At 36.7% G+C, this 23187-nt stretch overlaps 1 protein-coding gene across 2 annotated transcripts in view; it reads left to right on the forward strand.

Annotated features, from left to right (window-relative positions):
- Positions 1-23076, forward strand: part of LOC145984425 (uncharacterized) — a 99920-nt gene extending 76844 nt beyond the window's left edge. For both annotated transcript variants that reach the window (XM_083118088.1, XM_083118089.1), the window contains one exon: positions 20776-23076. The gene's annotated coding sequence lies outside the window, so the exon portion shown is untranslated. The remainder of the gene's footprint in view (positions 1-20775) is intronic.
- The last annotated feature ends 111 nt before the right edge of the window (positions 23077-23187 follow it).

Consider the following 23187-nt stretch of genomic DNA (forward strand, 5'->3'; position numbering starts at 1 on the left):
TTAGACCAGATGTAGATGGTTGTGGGGGCAATGTTGATGCCTGTGCAGAACAAGAGCCTATATGTCTATTGAAGTATGCCTTGCTAAATTTTCTATTGCATTTTGGGCATATTTTAGTGGGCACTTTGCATTTTTCTGGATCACAATTACGTTGGTGCTTAGCCCAATTAGAGTTAGATATATTTTTATCTCATTGATTATAATATTTCTGATTTGGCATTTTTGGTTTTGGTATTTATATATAATTTCTTGGGGCTCAAATCAAATACTATATAGTTAATAAAAATATCAGTTGGGTTCGGCAGTGTGCTTTGTATACTTAGTGTGTATACTTTGTATGTATATTTAGTGTGTCACTATTTTTGGTTTTGGTATTTATATATAATTTCTTGGGGCTCAAATCAAAAACTATATATTTAATAAAACTATACACTTTAAAAAAATGCAGGTGTCTGACAAACTATGACGGGTCGTAAAGTTAATAATCTACTACATTGATCTACAGAAGCAATGCTTTATCACAAATGCGTATCCGCATAGGCTTGTCATGTAGCATTGATCTTCTATGTACACGACATGCTGGATGTGTCAACACGGCACTATGTTAATAACCACGTGGCCTTGCACATCTCAAATGAACTGAACAACTGTCAACACGCAACCTGCATTATTGACCTTACAGCACAACTTGAGTTTCTCAAGTGCCAGGCACATTTCAAAGTTAACCAGTCTTGAAATTACCTACTGTGCTTGCAAACGCTGATACTGAACTTCTTTCAATGAATAATGCCAGCACATATTATCCCTCTATGACAAACTGGGATAGTATAAGTTAACACACATGCTTTGGATTGTAACAGATAAGCTGGATTGGTCAAATATCAGATTGATACATTTTATACAATGCTCTATAGATGAATTGTATAAGAATTTAAAAATAAGTGATATGCTATATGCTATATGCTGAAATGGAACAAAGAGTCACAGAGCAATTCTAGAAAGCCTCTGCATAATGCATTGTCTTAGTACTAGATATACAAGTTGAGCCTGGTGCCGAATTAAAATATTCGGGTTAATGTATTAATACTCTGAACTGACTGTCAAGTATTTAAGCACACTTGACAGAGTATTACACTAAAGGCAATAAGCTCATATGAGCATCTTGGCCTAGTTTTAAGTGTGGCCAAAACAATGCCAAGAGGGGCATATTTTTTACGATCCTATGGACAACAATCTGACAGATGCAGCTTTTTGTACGTGTAGCCAAATCAATCTGAGGGGGGTCGTACTTTTTACAAGCAATCCCCGAGAGATTTTTACTAAAGTCTTGGATTAGACAGAGTAGCACACTGTAAGCAATAGGCTCATATGGGCATCTTGGCTTAGTTTTAAGTATGGCCAAACTAATCTGATTGAGGTTCGTACTTTTTATGTCCCAGTAATATCGTATTTTATACTACTGATGTATTAGTTGCCTCGACTCCGTCACAGATCTCCAATGGAATGGGTTTGCAACACTACATTTGCTAACACACCAATAGCTGCGTTCATGGGTTTCCTAAATGATGCAAAATCCCCAGGCACGGCACCCAAGCCAGAAGACCCAATCGCAAGCTTGTGATAGGAATCATACAAAAGCACTAGAAACAATCAAATACCAGCTTGGAGAACTGTGTTGAGGATGCAAAGTCGGGAAGGATGGTAGAGGAATAAACCACACATTCATAATCTAGCATTGACCTGATAGGAGAATGATAGAGATAGAACAAGACTGATCTATCAGCACCCCAAGAAGTGTGACTGAATTCATGGAGGGGGTTGAGAACTCACAAAAAAGAATATTTCAACTGATGAAAGTCAGATTGACATACTCATCTTTTGCACAAGAATGACCAAGAAAGCAGGTTTCACTCAACAAAATGGTAGGCAGTGCCTTCCAAATATAGGTTGTGATGAAGATGACAGGAACATTGCCAACTAAAGTGTGTGTGTGTGTGTGTGTGTGTGTGTGTGTGTGTGTGTGTGTGTGTGTGTGTGTGTGTGTGTTTGTGTATACAAAGTTTTCTCACCTAAGAACTGGACACTAGTCTAGAGAGCATAGGTGTAGTTTCGTCTATCCACCGGGGGGGTAGGGGGGTCTAACTCGGGCTAATATTATTCATGCTTTTATCCATTACGAAAATCATCATGGTCATTCTCCTAGGGAAACAGGCATGGATGTCCACAGGATTTTTTTTAGGGGGAGGGGGCAAAGAAGGCACATATTCTCCTGTAATAGTATCCCCTCAGAAAAATATGTAGCTTTAGTTTGAAGTTATCATGTTCTTGCAATACTCCTTCAATAATTAACCCTTTCGAGGTGGAGCCTCCAGATAACAAAAGTAACCAAAGGACAGTTGACGAATGTTTCGGCAAACACATATCTTCGTAATAAATGTTCAATAACCAGGAAACCGAATAATAATAATAAAAAAAACACGGAATCTTTTTGGCTTTAATCTCCAAGCATCCACCTCACATCTGCCATCATCGCCAGGTAGACTCTGACATCATTGTCGTGTCACCAGGCAGATTGTTAAAAGACACAACAAAAGCCCACGTGTTTTTCAAGGCTTTATAAGTTAAAGGGCTCCATCTTTCAAGTTCTAAACAAGCGTCATTTCTATGCAGTAAATTTGGCTCTGGAAGAAAGAAAGGGATTAGAGCTTTATTTGTCCTGCGTTTTCCACTTAGCAACAGGCAGGGAAGTGGGAGGGGGAGGATGTCCTGAGAAGAAAGAGTCTTTTATGATGGCATCTCTTCGACCAGGAGAAATTCGTGACTTGTTGGAGGAGGGGTTTGACATGGGGGATGAAACAGAAGTTGAATATATCTAGGGTAGTTCAGAAGATTATATACAGGGTGTGCCAGAAGATGATCAACAAGAACCAGAAGAGGAAGGGGGAAGATGAAGAAGAATTAGACGAGAATGAAGATGGTGGTGATGCAAGTGCAGTGGAGTGGGAAGAAGTGAAGAGGGGGCGATAGACATTGGGGGGGGGGGGGGACAAATGTTCTTCCTTTCTCTGGACAGCTAGGTGTAAGAGTTTGTGCCCTTGCGAACAAGCCTACTCCTTTTCAAGCTATCAGTTTGGATCGATGGGCAAATTTCTGATGGAGTTTCCAGTCAGTTGTGATAAACATTCTCTTTGACCTTGAGTTTTCTTCTCCTTATTATTTTTTTTTTAAAAAATTGCTATTTGTATCGTTTTGATACTATGTATTCAGCAATACATAACTTGGGGCAATCAGCGACAAGTGGTGGTTTGCCCAGATCGATGAGTGCTACCAGATGGGAGCTAGCCAAACTTTGGGGAAAAGAAAAAATATTGAAATTCCTCTGTCTGTTGCTTCCAAAAATGGGTACACATCAACATGTTTATCTTACCGAACGAAAGCCTTGGAAATTCTGAATAAAACGAGCCCTCATTTATAGTGTTATTACAACTTTTTTTTTTTTTTTTTTTAAAAAAAAACATTTTCCAACATGTTACATTTTGCTTAAAATTCCTTAGGGAATTTCCATGCATGATGAAATATTTCATCATCCACCTTGAAACGGTATATATATATATTCCTGTCACTGAAATGAAATTATATTATTTTTGGTTACTTCCCCCCCCCTTCCAAGTCCATGGAAACAGGTGATTCATAAACTATCTGATCCAAAGGAAATTGAATTATATTTATGTCGAGTGTTACTTTTATGAAAGGAATAAGTTATAGATGGTTGCAAATTTATTAAAGAACATTTATCTTCATTAGGATAAAGAAGGTAACAGGTGCGGCAGTGAAACGGGCGATTTGGCAACCCTGGAAATAGCAAGTTACGTAAGGAATCAGATAACGGGAGTGGTGCCATCTGGACAACAAACCTTTGCCATTGACACTGATATCGGTGTTCAGTCGAGATGGCGTCGTGGACCGGTGAACAACGCGCTTTTGCCGTAAAGGCATTTCACAAAAACAACGACAGCTACGTGGCCGCGCAGTGTTTTTGTGAAACGCCTTTACGGCAAAAGCACGTTGTTCACTGGTCCACGATGCCATCTCGACTGAACACCGATATCAGTGTCAATGGCAAAGGTTTGTTGTCCAGATGGCACCACTCCCGTTATCTGATTCCTTACGTAACTTGCTATTTCCAGGGTTGCCAAATCGCCCGTTTCACTGCCGCACCTGTTATAATTTTAGTGTGTTATTATTGGGTAATCCTGTGTTCATTATAATGAACAAATTATAATGCCGCAAGGCAAAGCACTGAGAAGCACTTGTGTTTAGTTACGTGCAAAAAACTAAGATGTTACAGAAATTATGTAATTATCTTATCTAGGTGCTCTCTTTTTGCTCTTCTGTGCAAATTCCTGAAGACTTCCTTGTGGTCCATTACAGTATCTTTTTCTATGTCCAATAGTGTCTTGCCTTATGGTTGACCTTAACCATATTCTCAGACATCTCATTGCAGATAAAGACCATTCAGCTATATTAGCCGAATACACTGCCATACACTGTGCAATTTTCAACTTTTTTGTAAAACTGGAAATGAATATCTACCCAGGGTGCAATTTATGCTCTCAACCTTTTGTCCCCTCCAAGTTATGCCTATGCTTTCAGATCTTCAGAAAAGGTGCACTGAAGAAATGAATTAGGGAAATGAAGAATTCTGAACTATTACAAAATTGAGAACTTCGTAAATTATTGAATTATTCTCCTTGATCTCTATGTTAGCTTAAGGATAAAATCGACCTTTTATTAAAATAATTGTCATATGCACCTGAAGTGAAGGTCTGCCTTAAACAATATAATAAAAGAGTACAGTTATACTGATTAATGACGTGAAGGATACAGAAAGTTGCAATTTAGGTGATATATTTATTCAATTATCCTCTAAAACTATACTTATAAACGAGGATTCACAACCAAACATCTTTTACAGAACCCTGGCCAGGTGTCTTCGAAAGGACACCAAATATGACATTCAAAGCAGGTTCTAAAAGATACATCCTTTAATTTTCTTTCCCAAATTCAATATTCTAAGTGTGTTCATCCAATGCCTGACATTTACTATTAACAAACTCTTTAATCAAAAGGAATAATTACTCTGTCATCTTTGCTTAATTTCACAAACAGTATGAACCACTGGTGTACGCAGGATTTTCTTTTCGGGTTGGGGAGGGGCTGGAATTGTAATTTTGGATAGTATGTAGCTGCTTTCTATGGAGGTAGCATACACACAAGAATATTCCGTATATTTAGAACTTTCGGCTCTCAAAAGTGACAATCAGAGGTCATTTAAAAGGGAATTTGCATTTACCACTCTGGGTTATCCAGAGTTCTTCATAGCTTTTATTTGAAAATGTTGAGAAAACTCAAAATTTTGGAGGTTGCTGTATCCCTGAAGCAGTATCATTAGAAGTGATCCAGAAGATTCACCTGTCACTAAGAGAGTTGAACACAACTTACAACTGCACCGCTCTAGCACAATGGAAAATTCAAATGAGTCCCACCCTTCTGCATACTTATTCCGTGTACCTATGGCTCGCAGGCATGCTTGGGATCAACAGATGGGAGTTCAGTACCGTGTATAGCCACCTCGAGCCCGAAGACCTGCTTGAACATGACGGGGCATGCTAAGGATAAGAGCATTCAACTTCTCCTGAGGAAGACTGTCCCACTCTTGAATGGCAGCCTCCCGCAATTGCACCTTGTTCACAGGAGGATTTTTGTGGCTGACAATTGCTCGCTTCAGATGTCCCCATGCATGTTCCACACAGTTCATGTCTGCAGAATACGCAGGCCACACCATGCGTCGAATGCCATGCACATCAAGGAACTCTTGAACCACTCTGGTTCGATGTGGTCGAGCGTTATCATCCACCAGCGTGAAGCCATCGCCCACAGTTGTAGAGAAACCTGATACCACGGGTTTGAGAATAGCGTTTCTGTACATCAGACCAGTCATGTGACACTGGAGAGGAATTAGGGCCGTACGTCGACCAAATATGATTCCACCCCAAAACATGATCGAGCATCCCTGCTGCTGGTGACGTTCCTGGATGAAGGGTTCGTTCAATCTCTCATCTAATCGTCTCCAAACCCTTATGCTTTTGCTTAACGGGCGCAAACTGATGGTGACCTCGTCTGTAAAGAGCGTGAGCTCCCACTGTTCCTGACTCCATTCACTGTGCATTGTTGCCCACCTTACACAGTCTCTCTTATGGTGTGGATTAAGAGGAACCTTGGGTATGAGTCTTGTTGACATCAATCCTTCCTCATGAAGTCGATTCCGCACTGTCTGATTGGAAACATTCTCTCCTGAGACCCTCCGCAGATCTTGGCACAAACTGGTAGCAGTTGCAGTGGATCTATGATGTGCTGAAATCACCATGTAGTGATCTTCCCTGCATGTTGTTTTGCGTGGCCTCCATGTCCTTGGTTGATCAGTAACTGATTGTGACTCCCTGAACTTCTTCCATACTCGAGAGACATCACCTTGGCTCACTCCAACAATGCAGCGACGTCTACTTGGCGATATCCCTCTTGCAGCAGCGTTACAATTCGAATCCGGTCTGTAGCAGAAACGCTTGCTCGAGGCATGTTGCCCTTCGTTTTCCACCCACTCTCTGTGCAGTATCCAACTCACAAGTGCGGATAAGACACGGACAATGCCTCCCATTGGGTTGCTTTCAAATCTGTTCAGGGATCATGTGGCAAATACTGCCCTCTATCTGCTGAATATCGAACTCACTTGGGGCATTATGTCGATTTCTGTCTCGGACATTGCTCACATAATGAACATTGTATACCTTTTGGGGATATCGCGACTCAAACCGCATGCAATCATAATATGCAAAACTTTTTTTGAGCACTGTATATTATCTTTGAATTTTTAATTTTATTGATCAAAATTTGAACATCTATTCTTAAATGTGACCACCCCACCACAAGAGTAACACATGAAAGCTTCATGATGAATTTTCTATTTTTTTGTGCAGTTTCTCTTTCCTTAGTTATTTTGTGCATAAGCCTTATGCATTTAGGGTGGATAATGCCAGGCTCTGTGTGGGCTTAGCCCCCCTAGCCCCTACCTAAATATGCCCATTCTTGTGAGAGCACTCAACCAAATGGTTGTAAGTTGTAGTTGACAAGAGGCTGAGATGACATTCCATGAGTGACACAAAATGGCCAAGTTGTCGACATACAGTAGATCATGTACTGGGACATGGATTTAGGCCATAATACTGTTCACAGCTAAGGCGCAGAGTGTCATACTGAGGATGATACTCTGAGGAATGCCATTCTTCTGTAGGTAACAATCAGAAATCAGGTCCCAACACATACCTGAAAGTATCTGCAGAGCTGAACTGGGACTGTCAAGAGGATGGTGGTAATTTTCCTCATCAGGGTGACCAATTATGAGCAGTGGGGGGTGGGGGGTGCCGAGTGTGCCTTTTCGGAAGGACACTGAGAGGGGACACCAGGATTTTACCCAGTGTCTCGTTGGACCAATGCAGACCTGTGTATCTTTCAATTAAGGCTATGAGGGACAGTTTCACACCAGGTGGACATTTATTTAAATAACATTGAAATGTGAACTGCTACTGGAAAACCCAAAAGAGTCAAAAGAGAGAATGAATTTTCTCTCATCTTGGATGTGAAAGCAGTTTTTAACGTTGATAATCAAGCCGGATATGATCTGTGAAAAATATGATGAATAAGAATTTACAGGATCCTACATATTCCTTATGGAGAGGCAACCAATGAGAACATCGTGAACACTCATGCTATTGTTAGTACTCGAATGGGGAACTAACAAACAGTAAAGAAACATAATATTTCTTTATATTTTGAACGTCATCCTACTTTTATCAAAATCATTTGTCTCAGTTGTTAGATCTATTCCAAAATATACCGATATGATTTATGGAGGCTAAAAATTGTACACATTTAGATGTATATGCCAACCATCAAGAACAATCTCACAGACAACAGACCCAGATTAATACGTCCATCAACCAGGCAGGCAGCATATTTCGTAGCAAGTTTGGGAACTCATGATTGGTCAATTACTTAGTATCAAATGATCAGTGGCCACTGTTATCCAGGCATATCTGCAGCTGTCCCCCCTGATTTAAAAAATTCATTGAAGTAAAGTAACCTTGCGATATAACCAAACTACAAATTGTACTTGAACATTGTACTTTCCCCAGTGGAAGTTTTATAATGGAAAATATAAACTTCTACTTCATTTTTTGTTGGAAATGTGTCTACTATACTACAAAAATCTAGGGGCTAGGGGTGCTATGGGGGGGGGGGGGGGGCTGAGGACTGACTTGGGGACTTTAGCCCCCTGTAGTGGATTTGTGAGGTGTATGTGCCAATCATGCTCCAATGTCATCTAGTTTCTTCCCTGTAAGCATGCGCCGTTTCACCCTTCACTTCTTATCAAGAACAGACCCTGTTTCCCCAAATTTGTTCACAAGTTTTCGAATACTGTGTGGAACAGGAACATCTTGTAATTCTGCTGCAAAACGGCTTGTAACTTCCCTACAAGAATTCTTAATGATGTAAGGGTCCTACCTAAAATTTTGTTGTTTTAAATTGCACAGTAGAAAAGCACTGGTAATATGTATACTAAAAGAAAACAATCTAAAACACTTGTTAATACCCTTACACTTCACAAACATGTGCAAACTAGACACCAGTTATCTGAATACTGTAGGACTGATGCATACAGTACCAAGGTCAGGGGTGTCCACAGTGGGGACTAGGTGCAGACTGCACCATCAAGATTTGGGGGGGGGGATTTTTCCTTCCAAGTAACATAAAATTCAACATTTATATATTTTCTCAAATATATGTAAAAATACACCTTAAATGCATATTTAATCCATTACATGATGAAAATAAAGTATTTAGGGGGAGGGGTGCCTGCCCAGAGGTGGGTTTGTAGATGCAAGTTGTGTCTGCCCAACTTTAGGGGGGATTTCTATGATGGAAATTTCATGAACAATATAGTTTTGGACACAAGGTACATTATGTTATCAATTAACCATTGCTGCTATATAAATAGCAATTTGTAGACTTCCAAGGGAATTGTAACGGGTAATATGTATTATCAGGAGGGGCAATATCCAACTATTACATATTAGGCCTTACTTAAATTGACACGTGGATTCTGGGCAGGATTGAGAATTAAACATTGGGGGAACAATATTCAACTCTTGATATCAGTGTTAAGTTTTAGATTATGGAATTAGGGGGAATTAAGCATTAAAATGAGGATCATATCCAATTATTGGGTATTACTATTGTCTTAGAATGTTGCGGAAATTCTGGTCTAGGGACTGAGAACTATTTGTTTTGGAGGAGGCAATATCCACTCTTCAATATAAACAGTAAGCCTAAAACAGTGGTCAGAAGTAGCGAGCTACTTGTAGCATCGCTACTGTAGCTAGCTACAAAATTTGTAGCTGTAGCTGTAGCGACGCTACATTTTGAAAATTGTAGTTGTAGCGGTAGCGAAGCTACAAAATTCCTGTAGTTGTAGCGAAAATTTCGCTACAGCTACATTTTTCCTCAGCATTTTGAGGTGAATTTTGAATGTGGCAACAGCGTCAGAAAAAATCGGCAATAACCCTTAATTTTGCAGGAGGTTCATAAAGACAGTCTATTACATGGAGGTACAGATTATCTAGATTGTAGGTTATAGATATCTGCGTAATTTATTTAATTAGTAGCTGAATAATTCAGATATCCAGATAACTAACTGACATATATGAATATATTCCTGCCAACAGCTACGTCTTTTTAGCGGCATCGCTATTTTGGGGAGAAACATGCCACGTTTGCTGCACCACTGGAAGAAACTGCCTCGTTTGTGTCACCCCCAGAACAAATCCTGTGGATATTCATGGTGTAAGAGACACCAAAATGTCATTAATTGCTGTGTAAGACACAACTTGCAGCAAAAACGAGTGATGGATTTTCCACTGCACTGACAAGGGAATGGCTCAGTACGGTAGCATTGATCATCGTCAGTATATAGGATCTCACCAGCAGGAAATTATTGTTACAGGAATGATAGAGTTTCTGGAATTACAATTATTTTCGCGATAGTATTTGTTCACAAATTTTAAAATTACAATACGTTTAGAACAGTCAGGTTTACACGACAGTTTCCTCAATATTTTTATCATATTGCAAAAAGTATGTACGAGTTATTGACTTTCCTACAGAAACGACAATTTTCTTTAGTTAATACGTATACATAGTTTTCAAATTTATGTATTTCTCTTACTTTTGAGTCACTTTTCTGTAACTTTTGCTAATCATGACATCATCATCATCATCCCTTGCCGTTTCCTGCCTCTGGCTGGGTCAGCATACAAGTCAAACCTCTCCATTTTTTCCTGGTCTTCCACCACTACTTTCTTTCCACGGTGTTCCAATCTTGTCCTCTTCTCTTAACACTCACCGCTATCTGCTCTTTCGACTGACATCTTGGTCTCCCCCTTGGCCTTATTCCCACTCCTTGTGCATTGTAAGCTCTTACTGGTAGTCTTTCTGCATCCATCCTCTTCATGTGTCCAAACCATCTCATCTGTGCCTTATCTATTCTGTCCTGAAGCTTCACTACACCCACTGTCTGTCGGATCTCCTCATTCCATATTCTATCCCTTCTAGTCTTCCCCAATATACTCCTTAAAAATTTCATCTCTACTACCTGCATCTTTCTTTTGTCTCTCTATGTCATTGTCCAAGTCTCTGCTCCTTACGTAATTATTGGCACATAGTATGTGTTTCATAGGTATATCCCTGTTCCATATTAATCTTCGAACGCTTTGATATAGTCCACCACCCATTTGTCCTCTTCTGTTTACCTCCTAATCTATTCTTCCACTTCTCTCAATCATGACAATGAGGATGAATGGTTTATTTAAATATTCTATTATCTATAGTCGCTTTCTACCACTTTCGGCTAATTGTGAGAACGAGGAAGAATGATGAATGATGAATGATGAGCAGTGTGGGGAATGGAGGAGCAGGAGGATCTCATCCTCCCAACTTGGCGTCTTTCCTAGTTTTTGTTTTGGGTCAATTTTATGCATAGATAAGCTGATCGAGACTGGATCCGAATCACTATGTGCCTCCGCTGGGAATCGAACCTGGGGCCCTTTGGTAGTCAAAGGGCTTCAGGTACTTTTCATTCAAAATGCTGTCTTCATATCAGTCTATAAGAAATGAAATATTTATTCTCAAGAAAAATATGTTGATGTGAACATAAATACGTAATCCTACCAAATTTGATTTGTGTATAGTTGTAATCATTAATTTGGTTAACACCCTAATTGCAATATTCATATATCAAATTTGAATTGATATGCCACTTGCATAGGTATGGTATTCTCAAAAACTATAGTAAAAATAAGTAACTGAAGTAACACTGCTATGAAAATTATTGAATGACTGGAATCATGATAATAAATAACAGAATCTATTTACCAGTAGTAGATTTTTTAATACCCATATGGTTGTTTTTATTTTTTTATGCAGAAGTAGCGCAAAAATAGCGAAGTAGCGAGTAGCGAACAGGAGTAGCGTAGCGAGCTACTTTTTGGTAAATGTAGCTGTAGCTGTAGCGAAGCTACATTTTGGAAGAGTAGCTGTAGTTGTAGCGAAGCTACTTTTAAAATGTAGCGTTCTGATCACTGGCCTAAAATTGGCATGGAAATTTTGGTGGGATGATGGATTATTAAATTAAGGGGGGATTGATAAAGTGTTAAATCATAGATTGTCAAGGGATTTCTGTAGTGTAGGGAGAGTTCGAATATTATATTTTGGAGACTATATTTAGTGATATGGTTTTCGGTGCCTAGAGTGCGAAAATTGATTCATTTTCTTTATTTTACTTTGCTTTTGTGACACTTTTGACCAATTTGCAAAGATAAGGATGAGTGATGATATGATGAAAGTGATGAATGAACACTCACAAACATCCATGCCCAGGCCGGGATTCGAACCCGGAACCGCTGGCTTTGTAACACGATGTGCTAACCACTCCGCCATGGGGGCTGGTTAGAGTGCGAAAAGAGAAGCTGGAAATGAGTAAATATCATGGAATACTAAGAAAGTATTGACACCCCATTAAATTAATAACCTTGAAAGCCCTTCAAAGAAATTGATGTAAAAATTTTCTTGCTCGCTTCCCTCGCAATAATGTCTTGGAAAAATGTGTATCTGGTGTTTTACTGAGATTAATGTGTCATTTTGTACTGTAGCTGCATTACAAAACAAATGATATTCTCGATATTGATTAGTAACATCACTACTTAGGACATAATGCTTAGTGCTGGTATACTGCATAATTTAAAGCAGATGCATCATTTGGATTATGTGCTTCTATTCCCAAGCAAAGGGTGCGAGTTCTTTGAAGGAGGAACCGTATTATATTCTCGCACAGAGTAGGAATTTCTAGCTAGGGTTCTGTAGTATCATCAAACAATAATAATTGAATCTTTCACATGGCTGCAGCATGTTATTTGGTTTGCTCAGGTTGAAATTTCTATTTCAAGTTGTGTAACAATTTCTGTTAAATACTCAAATTGTGGGTTTTATAAAACTTATTCTCCACTCACAAACACTGTTTAAATGCATATTTATATAATTTATTACAATTGACCAGTCAAAGTGCTAGCTTTCCGTTATTTCAAAAACTGAACTAACTAACAAACTAACTCTCTAGCCTTCTTAAACCCAAAGGTTCATGGCTGCGGTAACATAGGCCTTCCATCTGTCCCTATCTTGAGCAAGATCTATATACTCTTTTCCATCCATACCGATTTCCTTTAGGTCCATCTCAACGTTGTCCCTCCATCTTCATCTTCCTACAGGTCTCTTACCATCAGGTTTCCCAACAAGAATCCTGTAAACTCCTCTTTCCTCTCCCATTCGTGCCAAATGGCCTGCCCACCTAAGTCTTCTTGATTTAATTATTCTAATAATATCTGGACATGAATACAAATTATGTAGTTCTAAATTATGTAACCTTCTCCACTCACCTGTCTCCTCATCCCTTTTAGGTTCAAATATTTTCCTAAGGATCTTATTTTCAAATACTCTCAATTTATGTTCCTCTTTCAATGTAAGGGACCAAGTTTCACACCCATATAATACTACAGGCAAAATTACTGTTTTGTATATTTTAACTTTTAGTTTCTTAGATATTAAACGAGAGGACAATAGTTTATGAAGAGAGAAGTAACATACATTTCCTGAATTAAGCCAACTTTCTATTTCCTCTTTAATATAATTTTCATTTGTTAATATTACTCCTAAGTATTTGAATTTGGAAACTGGTTCAAACGAGTTGTTATCAATAATTAGATTTCAAATATTACCTAACTCTTGGTTTCGGCCTGTAAGCATATATTGAGTTTTCTCTTTGTTAACTTCCAAACCTATCTCTTTAGCAGTTTTGAAAAATATTTTAGCATTATTCTTAATTGTATTCACATCATCCCCCAGTAAGTCTACATCATCTGCATATGCTAACAACTGAGTCACACCATTTAATTTTAGTCCTTCTTTAGTTTCTTTTACCTTCTTTACAGCATATTCTAAGGCAAAATTAAAGAGCAATGGAGATAATGCATCTCCTTGTTTTAACCCATGATGAATTGTAAATTTATCAGACATATTAATACCCACACGAATTTTACTTTCTGTTTCACTGGTGCATATTTTTATCATACTAACAAGCTTCTTAGGTATTCCAAACTCTACTAATATATTATATAATTTATCTCTTTTGACCGAATCATATGCTTTTTTGAAATCAATGAATAGCTGATGGACATTTTGATTATATTCCCACATTTTTTCAAGTGTCTGTCTGATGTGAAAAATTTGATCTGTAGTTGATCTGTAGTTGATCCACATTGATAATCACCTATAATTTCATTAGCATATGGGGTTAGTCTTGTTAAAAGAATGTTAGACAATATTTTGTATGTTGTTGAGAGTAGAGAAATTCCACGGTAATTATTGCAATTCATTTTATCACCTTCTTTAAACACAGGAACAATTATGGATTCTTTCCACTTTTGAGGGATTTCTTCTTTATTCCATATTAAACAAATTAATTTATGAATTTGACATATTAATGAATTTCCACCATATTTAATTAACTCAGCTGGTATTAAATCAATGCCAGGTGCTTTGTTATTCTTTAGTCTTTTAATAGCATCTTTAACTTCAGTCAAGTTAGGTTCTGGAACTAAAGGTTCTGCTGTGTGTACTTCATTTACTTCTGATTTATCTCCTACATGAACATTTAAAAGGTCATTAAAGTAGTTCTTCCATCTATTTAGAATATCGCTTGGGTCAGCTAGAAAATCACCATCTTTATCTTTTATGAAGTTTACTTTAGGTTGCCACCCCTTTCTAAATTCATTTACACCTTTATATAAATCTCTGATATTTTTATTTTTGCTGTTTCTTTCAATTTCGTTAATTTTGCTTTTCAAGTAATCTCTTTTTTTACTTCTAAACGTGCGGTTAACTTCTCGCTTTATTCTATTATAATTGCTTAGATTTGTATTATCCAAGTTATTTAACCACCTAAGTCTAGCCTGATCTCTTATTTCTATTAGATTATGACATTCATTATCAAACCATGGCTTACGTTTTCTTGGTTTATGGTATCCTATACTTTCTTTAGCTGCTGATTCTATTGCATTACATATGTGCTCCCAATTCTTATTTACGTCTGTCTCATTTATATTTTCATCATCATTTAAATCCTGCAAAATATCAAATCTATTTGACAGTTTAATTTGGTAATCTTTCCTAATTCTTTCATCAGTAAACTTAACTGTATCAAATTTTATAACTTTTAGATTTTGTTGCTTATGATTTATCACTGAGAGTCTTTCTCTTAATTTAGCAGTTACTAAATAATGGTCACTGGCACAGTCAGCACCTCTATGTGTACGAACGTCAATTATTCTAGTATGCCTTCTCTTATCAATGAGAATATGATCTATCTGATTATGAGTTTTACCATCTGGAGAAGACCAGGTATATTTATGGATATCTTTATGTTTAAAAATTTCGAAAACTCAACAATTAAGGAAATATATGGACAATTGAACATGATATTGTATTCAAATAAACATAAATTATTACATATTCATCCAAACAATTTTGGAGTGGATTGTGATGAATGTAGTATAGGATACCAGAAACCAAGAAAAAGTAAGCCATGGTTTGATAATGAATGTCATACTCCAATAGAAATAAGAAATCAGGCTAGACTTCGGTGGTTAAATAACTCTGATGATACAAATCTAAACAATTATAATAGAATAAAGCGAGAAGTTAATCGGACGTGTAGAAGTAAAAAAAGAGATTACTTGAAAAGCAAAATTAACGAAATTGAAACAATCAGCAAAACCAAAAATATCAGAGAGTTATGTAAAGGTGTAAATGAATTTAGAAAGGGGTGGCAACCTAAAGTAAACTTCATAAAAGATAAAGATGGTGATTTTCTAGCTGACCCAAGCGATATTCTAAATAGATGAAAGAACTACTTTAATGACTTTTAAATGTTCATGTAGGAGATAAATCAGAAGTAAATGAAGTACACACAGCAGAACCTTTAGTTCCAGAACCTAACTTGACTGAAGTTAAAGATGCTATTAAAAGGCTAAAGAATAACAAAGCACCTGGCATAGATTTAATACCAGCTGAGTTAATTAAATATGGTGGAAATTCATTAATATGTCAAATTCATAAATTAATTTGTTTAATATGGAATAAAGAAGAAATCCCTCAACAGTGGAAAGAATCCATAATTGTTCCTGTGTTTAAAAAAGGTGATAAAATGAACTGCAATAATTACCGTGGAATTTCTCTACTCTCAACAACATATAAAATATTATCTAACATTCTTTTATCAAGACTAACCCGATATGCTAATGAAATTATAGGTGATTATCAATGTGGATTTAAACTTAACAGATCAAATTTTTCACATTAGACAGACACTTGAAAAAAAAGTGGGAATATAATCAAAATGTTCATCAGCTATTCATTGATTTAAAAAAAGGATATGATTCGATCAAAAGAGATAAATTATATAATATATTAGTAGAGTTTGGAATACCTAAGAAGCTTGTTAGTATGATCAAAATATGCACCAGTGAAACAGAAAGTAAAATTCGTGTGGGTATTAATGTGTCTGACAAATTTACAATTTACAAATTTACAATTCATTATCTTAATTGCTCTTTACAATTCATGATGGGTTAAAACAAGGAGATGCATTATCTCCATTGCTCTTTAATTTTGCCTTAGAATATGCTGTAAAGAAGGTAAAAGAAACTAAAGAAGGACTAAAATTAAATGGTGTGACTCAGTTGTTAGCATATGCAGATGATGTTGACTTATTAGGGGATGATATAAATACAATTAAGAATAATGCTAAAATATTTTTCAAAACTGCTAAAGAGATAGGTTTGGAAGTTAACAAAGAGAAAACTAAATATATGCTTACAAGCCGAAACCAAGTGTTAGGTAATAATCAATATCTAATTATTGATAAGAACTCGTTTGAACCAGTTTCCAAATTCAAATACTTAGGAGTAATATTAACAAGTGAAAATTATATTAAAGAGGAAATAGAAAGTTGGCTTAATTCAGGAAATGCATGTTACTTCTCTCTTCATAAACTATTGTCCTCTCGTTTAATATCTAAGAAACTAAAAGTTAAAATATACAAAACAGTAATTTTGCCTGTAGTATTATATGGGTGTGAAACTTGGTCCCTTACATTGAAAGAGGAACATAAATTGAGAGTATTTGAAAATAAGATCCTTAGGAAAATATTTGGACCTAAAAGGGATGAGGATACAGGTGAGTGGAGAAGGTTACATAATTTAGAACTACATAATTTGTATTCATGTCGAGATATTATTAGAATGTCTAAATCAAGAAGACTTAGGTGGGCAGGCCATGTGGCATGAATGGGAGAGGAAAGAGGAGTTTACAGGATTCTTGTTGGGAAACCTGATGGTAAGAGACCTGTAGGAAGATGAAGATGGAGGGACAATGTTGAGATGGACCTAAAGGAAATCGGTAGGGATGGAAAAGAGTATATAGATCTTGCTCAAGATAGGGACAGATGGAAGGCCTGTGTTGCTGCAGCCATGAACCTTTGGGTTTAAGAAGGCTAGAGAGTTAGTTAGTTAGTTATTGTGATGAATGATTTTGATGGGCATGGGGTTAATGCATGCTCAGTCTTGGGGTGATGGGCATCCCTGTTTAGGGAGGAGGGGCAGATCAGTAAAGCTAAGGAAAAAAGTTACTTTCAGTAGACATGCTGTCATAATTAAATACCTTTTGGGGATTATGACACGATTTGGGGGGATGTATGTCATGATTTTGATAGGGGATTCACCATTGGCCTTGGGGGGGGGGTGGGGTGGGGGTGGGCACCCCTGGCCAAGGTCAGTGTACAGCTGTGGGTCTAAATGCTGGCATACACACTCTCATTGCCCGGCACTTTAGCCACCACTCCACAGATGACTTGAATGAAAAGCACTGTATAACATTCAATTAAGAATCTGGCCATTTTCCAATAGTACTGGCAATTATTAGTAACTTTGGGTATTAAATGTGGAATATCTACAAGTTGTTCTGTATATTTGTTAAAAAGACTAAAAAAACTCACAAACAGCATGATAAAAAATATTTTAGCAGTTCTTCCAAGCTTTCGATCCCATCTTGGGATCATCCTCAGGGCTGGTTGAGGAGCGACATAAGGAACACAGTTGAAGTTCCGCTACTCACTGTGTCTGCCGGAAGATGTTGTTTCAGTCTTGCAGTGTTGTTAAGTACTTGTATGTTTGGATTGTTGGCTGGAGGAGATGCATTTTCAAGTTTTACTGTGTTGTACCATGATAAATAAAGATTTCCACATAAATTGCCATCAAGATTATTTGTGTTTTTGATCATGTGTACACCTTCCTTTACATCCCATTCTATTTTTTCTTTCACCTGTGTCAGTAAGGAAATACAATCCTGTAGAAGTTGGTTGTTAGTTTCTATAATATGTTTGGACAAACCAGAGGAACTTTCTCTCCTGCGTATGTATCCTATGTGGTCTGCAAATCGGTCTTTGATGGGTCTTTTGCATTGTCCTATGTATTTTCGGTTGCATTCGCATTTGATACTGTATGTGCTGGAATTTGTTAATGGATCTTTATTGTACATTTTGAAGCCTGCTAGGAAAGAAAATTCTTCTGGTTTGGTCAAACATTATATAAAAACTAACCACCTACTACCACAGGATTGTGTTTCCTTCCTGGCACAGACGAAAGGAAATATAGAACGGGATGTCAAGGAAGGTGTACACATGATCAAAAACACAAATAATATTAATGACAATTTATGTTGAAATCTTTATTTAGAAGTTTGTTTTAAGTTCATTTTATGCTCAATAGGGCTGGGCCTACAGTTTTAAAATAGAATTTGAATTGTTATGCAGTATGTATCCAGAGTACCTGGTACCCCTTGATTACATGACAACAGTGTTACCAGTATGCCATTGGGTAGGCACATATACACAAAGTTCATGCATGGCAAAGACAAATTAGTAACTAGAAGAAATATGTCTCTTGGCTGCTACACCATGTAAAATAAGTTAGCTAGATCCAGAAAATGACATTAAACTCTTAACTGACACTGGTAGAAAGTCAATATTTCCTTTTTCAAAAAAAAATACAGATTTTTGGCAACTCTTCCTCTCAATGTAAAGGGCTCCCATATTCCTGCTGCTACTTACTGACCTTGAGATGCATCATGGGAAGTTTGCATTGTACAGAACGCCCACTGACTTCTACAAGTCTAAGCAATTTCCTCACCTGCTTCCGGGTGCTTTGAGCCATTGGAAACAGATATATGCAGCTGCGTTACTCTTGTAAGTTAGGATTATAAGAAGCTTTGAATAATTTGAAATGAATGCTCAGTGATTACTAATCTCACACAGGAAAATATTTCACCTTTATTTTAAGTTTTTCATGGGACCAAGCTGAGAAAACTTAAAATGCAGGAAAATGTAAAATCGAGGAAATTTTTATAGCATTTTACTCTATTGGGACCTTGAATATTGAATGTCTAATGTGTGAACATGTAAAACTGACAAACGTAAAATTGGGGTTCCACTGTAGGGGAAAGTGGGGTAAGACCAGTTAGCAAACACTCGAAGGCCTGCTGGAGCTAAACTATTCGACCTATCAGTTTGTCACATTTAAATAAAATATGCATTGTTTAACTGAGTACACTATATATCATCCCTGGAAAGTCATAGTTGCACTACTTTTTTTTATCAATGATTGTTTTCTGAAAAAAGTCAAAGTCAAATCACTACCACTAGTGGGGTAAGACCGAGTGCATATGTTAACTTTATGGGAAAATAGAAAAACGAGATTTTCAGTGGAAAAGTAGCAGAAATTTTTATTTTATATCTATGATAAGTTGGTTCAAACCTTAGCTGAACAATTCAAGAATATTAGTTACAGAAATCACAAGTAAATTAGTTGTCTTCTTCCTCCGCTCCACTGCAGCTTTCGTGGGCTAAGCCAAGACACTTTCCACATTGGATTCACCCTTCTCCTTGTTCTGAGTTAGAAAATACATAATTACAAAAAAAAATAATTTAGTCTTAAATGATGGGGCAATGATGGGTAGTGCCCGGTCTTGCCCTGCTCGGCATACCCAGTCTTACCTCGAGTGCAGAGGTTATAAAAATGAAACAGAACCACGTTACTATTGGACTAAATCCGTATTGTTTGTTAGGGTATAAATCCTTAGTAAACATATAATAAACTGGACTAAAGAGTGTTTTATAACTGTAATGACTATTAAATAAGGATGGTTTAAAAACAACAGTACAGTAGAGAGATGACATCGTAAAACAAACTCAGCTACACAGACACCGTCAATTCAACAGCAACAACATGCCAATATGGCCAATCCGTCTTCTTGACTAGTGGAGGGTAGTTCACAATCTGTCCGCTAGAGAGGAGAACTAATGACGTCAGAACCAAGGTACCCGGTTTCACCCCACTACTCGATCTTACCCCACCTTCCTCTATTTATTTTCTGTGAGTTTAGTTTCTTTTTAAGCCACGTTAAGGGAGGAATGACAACTTTGCAGAAAAATGAATAGAGGGTGGGACAAAGAACATAATTTTCTGTCCTTCCTTTCTCCTGGATCCAGAACAGATTGCATTGCAATTTTCCAAACATGCAATGGGGTAAATCCATTCAGCTTTTATCCTCATTCAAACACCAGCAGTTCAAATTGCATTGTCTAAATTGCGATGGTGAGAAAATGATGTAGCACCTAAGAGCAAAACAACCTTCTTGCAGGTACATGCTGGGAATGCAAGTTATGTCAGGCACAACATTCACTTAAAGAACATGTTTGTATTTGTGTGAGGCCTTTTGCCAGGACTTTGTGCTGCAGGCTAAATATGTTGAAAATTAGAACATAAAATACAGCAACCAAGATCAGAGTGTAGGTTTCTTAAAATGCAAAAGAGTTGTCTATCTGTAAGTTTACTTGATCTAAACTTAGTTCTCCATCCCAACCAAAGTGCTCTTTATGTGATTTTGTTTTGTTGCATTTTTCTATTCAGTCTTTAATTTATCTGTGCTTTTTCATTGCAGAAGTAAGTTGAGAAGATGGAGTTCTTGGATAGAGTGGCCTATGGCAGTACAGTATTATTAAGAAAAACTGCAAATTTTTACTGATCATAGTGAAATTTGTGTTCACAAAGAAGTTAAGTAAGACACACCATATATACCATGTTGCAGTGTTACAAAGATTTTCTTCAATTTTGTATTGTTTATTATAATTTGTGCATTTATGTATGTGCAGAATTCAGTTTAGATGATGTAATACTAGCAGAGAAACATTCACCTAGCCAGTATTATTGGAGTGTTTTAGTTTTCAATGATCAATGTTGGATTAACAGGATGATCAGTAGCAACTCATCTCTGCTACAACATAAGTTGATAAGGCATAAGCAGAAATAGCAGTTGAGGTGTGTGAAGCAATAATAGAAGCTTCACAAGAATAACCAATCATCACCAGTTTTCTGCTTGTAGTAACATGTAAATATAAAGATGGAAAATGTTTGTTAAAGGGACACCTATTAATGTAGATATATGTAAAGAAACATCGCCAGCAGGCAATGATATTGGTGGACTGTAGAGATTATTTCATTTGTGAAAATTTGAAGCAAAAGAATGATATTTGTATTTTGAAACAACAAAAGCTGTTCTAATATAGCTTTAATGGTGTATTCAAAAAGTTAGTCTTGCAGTTTTCTCAGATGTGTGGGAAAGACAGGAAACCACTGGAATCAAATATGTTACTGCACAGAATTTTTTGAATTTCCTTCAAAACAATTTATGTGTATTATTTCAAACAGCTGTAGTTGTTGTTTTAAAATTCAAATGTTGAATTTTATGTATGCTTATGCAGAGTGAAAGTTCCTGCATAGAATATATAGGAAGCTCTCCCAGCTGGAAATTTTTCCAATTGGTTCCAATAGCCTATATGAGTTTTCAGACACTCTATTGGAACCCATTGGTCAATCAAAACTGATTGGTCTATTGGAACAGATTGGTCAATTGTAATGAATTGGTTTCTATTGAAAGGTATTTTATTGTTCTCAATATATTGCTTATGAAAAATTATATTCTATACAACTGGAAATGCAATGAAAAATCATATGAAACAACTACAATAGATCTCTTGTAAAGCATGTGGAATGTGTGACTTAGAAAAACTTTCACATACAAAAACATTTCAACTCTGTAGCTTCATTGTGTTTAACACACTTACAGAAAATCAAAAAAACATGCCGCTTCAGTCATGATTTGACATGTCGATCTTCCTTCATACATGCAAAAACAGCAACAGATTAGCTTAAACAAAGATTCTGACCCACAACACTTGAAAAAGTGATAAACAAACAAAACACTGTTGAGACCGACTTAGTTGATCAAAATATTGCTCATTTTTCCAATTCCAATTGGTTTCAGTTGAGATTGATAACCAATACATTTCGATACCTATATTAGGCATCCGATAGAATCCGATTCATTCCAATTGAAACCAATTCAATCCAATTGAAATTTCAATTCGAACCAATAGAAAATTCCAGCTGGGGTATGTTACAATTGGGCAGTTTCATGTGACAATAGCTATTTTTGTACTAATTGCCAGTATTACTGAAGAGGTTTAATTTTTTAATGATCATGTTGTATGATCAGGATGCTCAAAAGCAGCTCTCCTCTGCTACAACAGAAGTTCACAAGGCATAAGCAGAAATAGCAGTTCAGGTGTGTGAAGCAATAGTACAAGGTGCACAACAATAACCAACCATCACCAGTTTTCTGCTCATAGCAACATATAAATATAACGATAGAAAATGTTTGTTCAAAGGGACATCTATTAGTATTGACATATATAAGGAAAAATTGCCAGCAATGAAAGATATTGGGTTCAACTGCAGTGATTATTTCATTTGTGAAAATTTGAAGCAAGAGAATGATATATTTATTCCGAAGCAACAAATGCTATTCTAATATAGCTGCAATGGTGTATTCAAAAAGCTAGTTTTGCAGTTTTTTCAGGTTTGTGGGAAAGACAAGAAACCACTGGAATCTAACATGTTATTGCAAAGATTTTTTTGAATTTACTGTGAAACATTTGTATGTGTATTATTTCAAACTGCTGTAGTGGTTCTTTTAAAATTAAGATATTAAAGTTTTGTATGATTAGACAGAGGGAAAGTTCCTGTATATGAGATATATAGGAAGCCCTATATTACCATTGGGCAGTTTCATAGGAGCATCTCTATTCTTGTATTTATCGCCTATAATATTTTGAATCTTATCTGTGATGACTAGCTTTAAGTAAGCCAAAGTTGGGGGTAATTTTTTAGTCAAAACTTAGAGTACCTGTAAAAGCAAAAGCTTAAAAATTTTATAAGTTTTTTGTATTTTAAACATGCTGTTTTTATGAAGGGACTTACAAATAAAGAGTTTTAAATATATGGATGTTTATAA

This window comes from Lepisma saccharinum, chromosome 2 (assembly GCF_977018435.1).
Source record: "Lepisma saccharinum chromosome 2, izLepSacc3.1, whole genome shotgun sequence".
NCBI lineage: Eukaryota > Metazoa > Arthropoda > Insecta > Zygentoma > Lepismatidae > Lepisma > Lepisma saccharinum.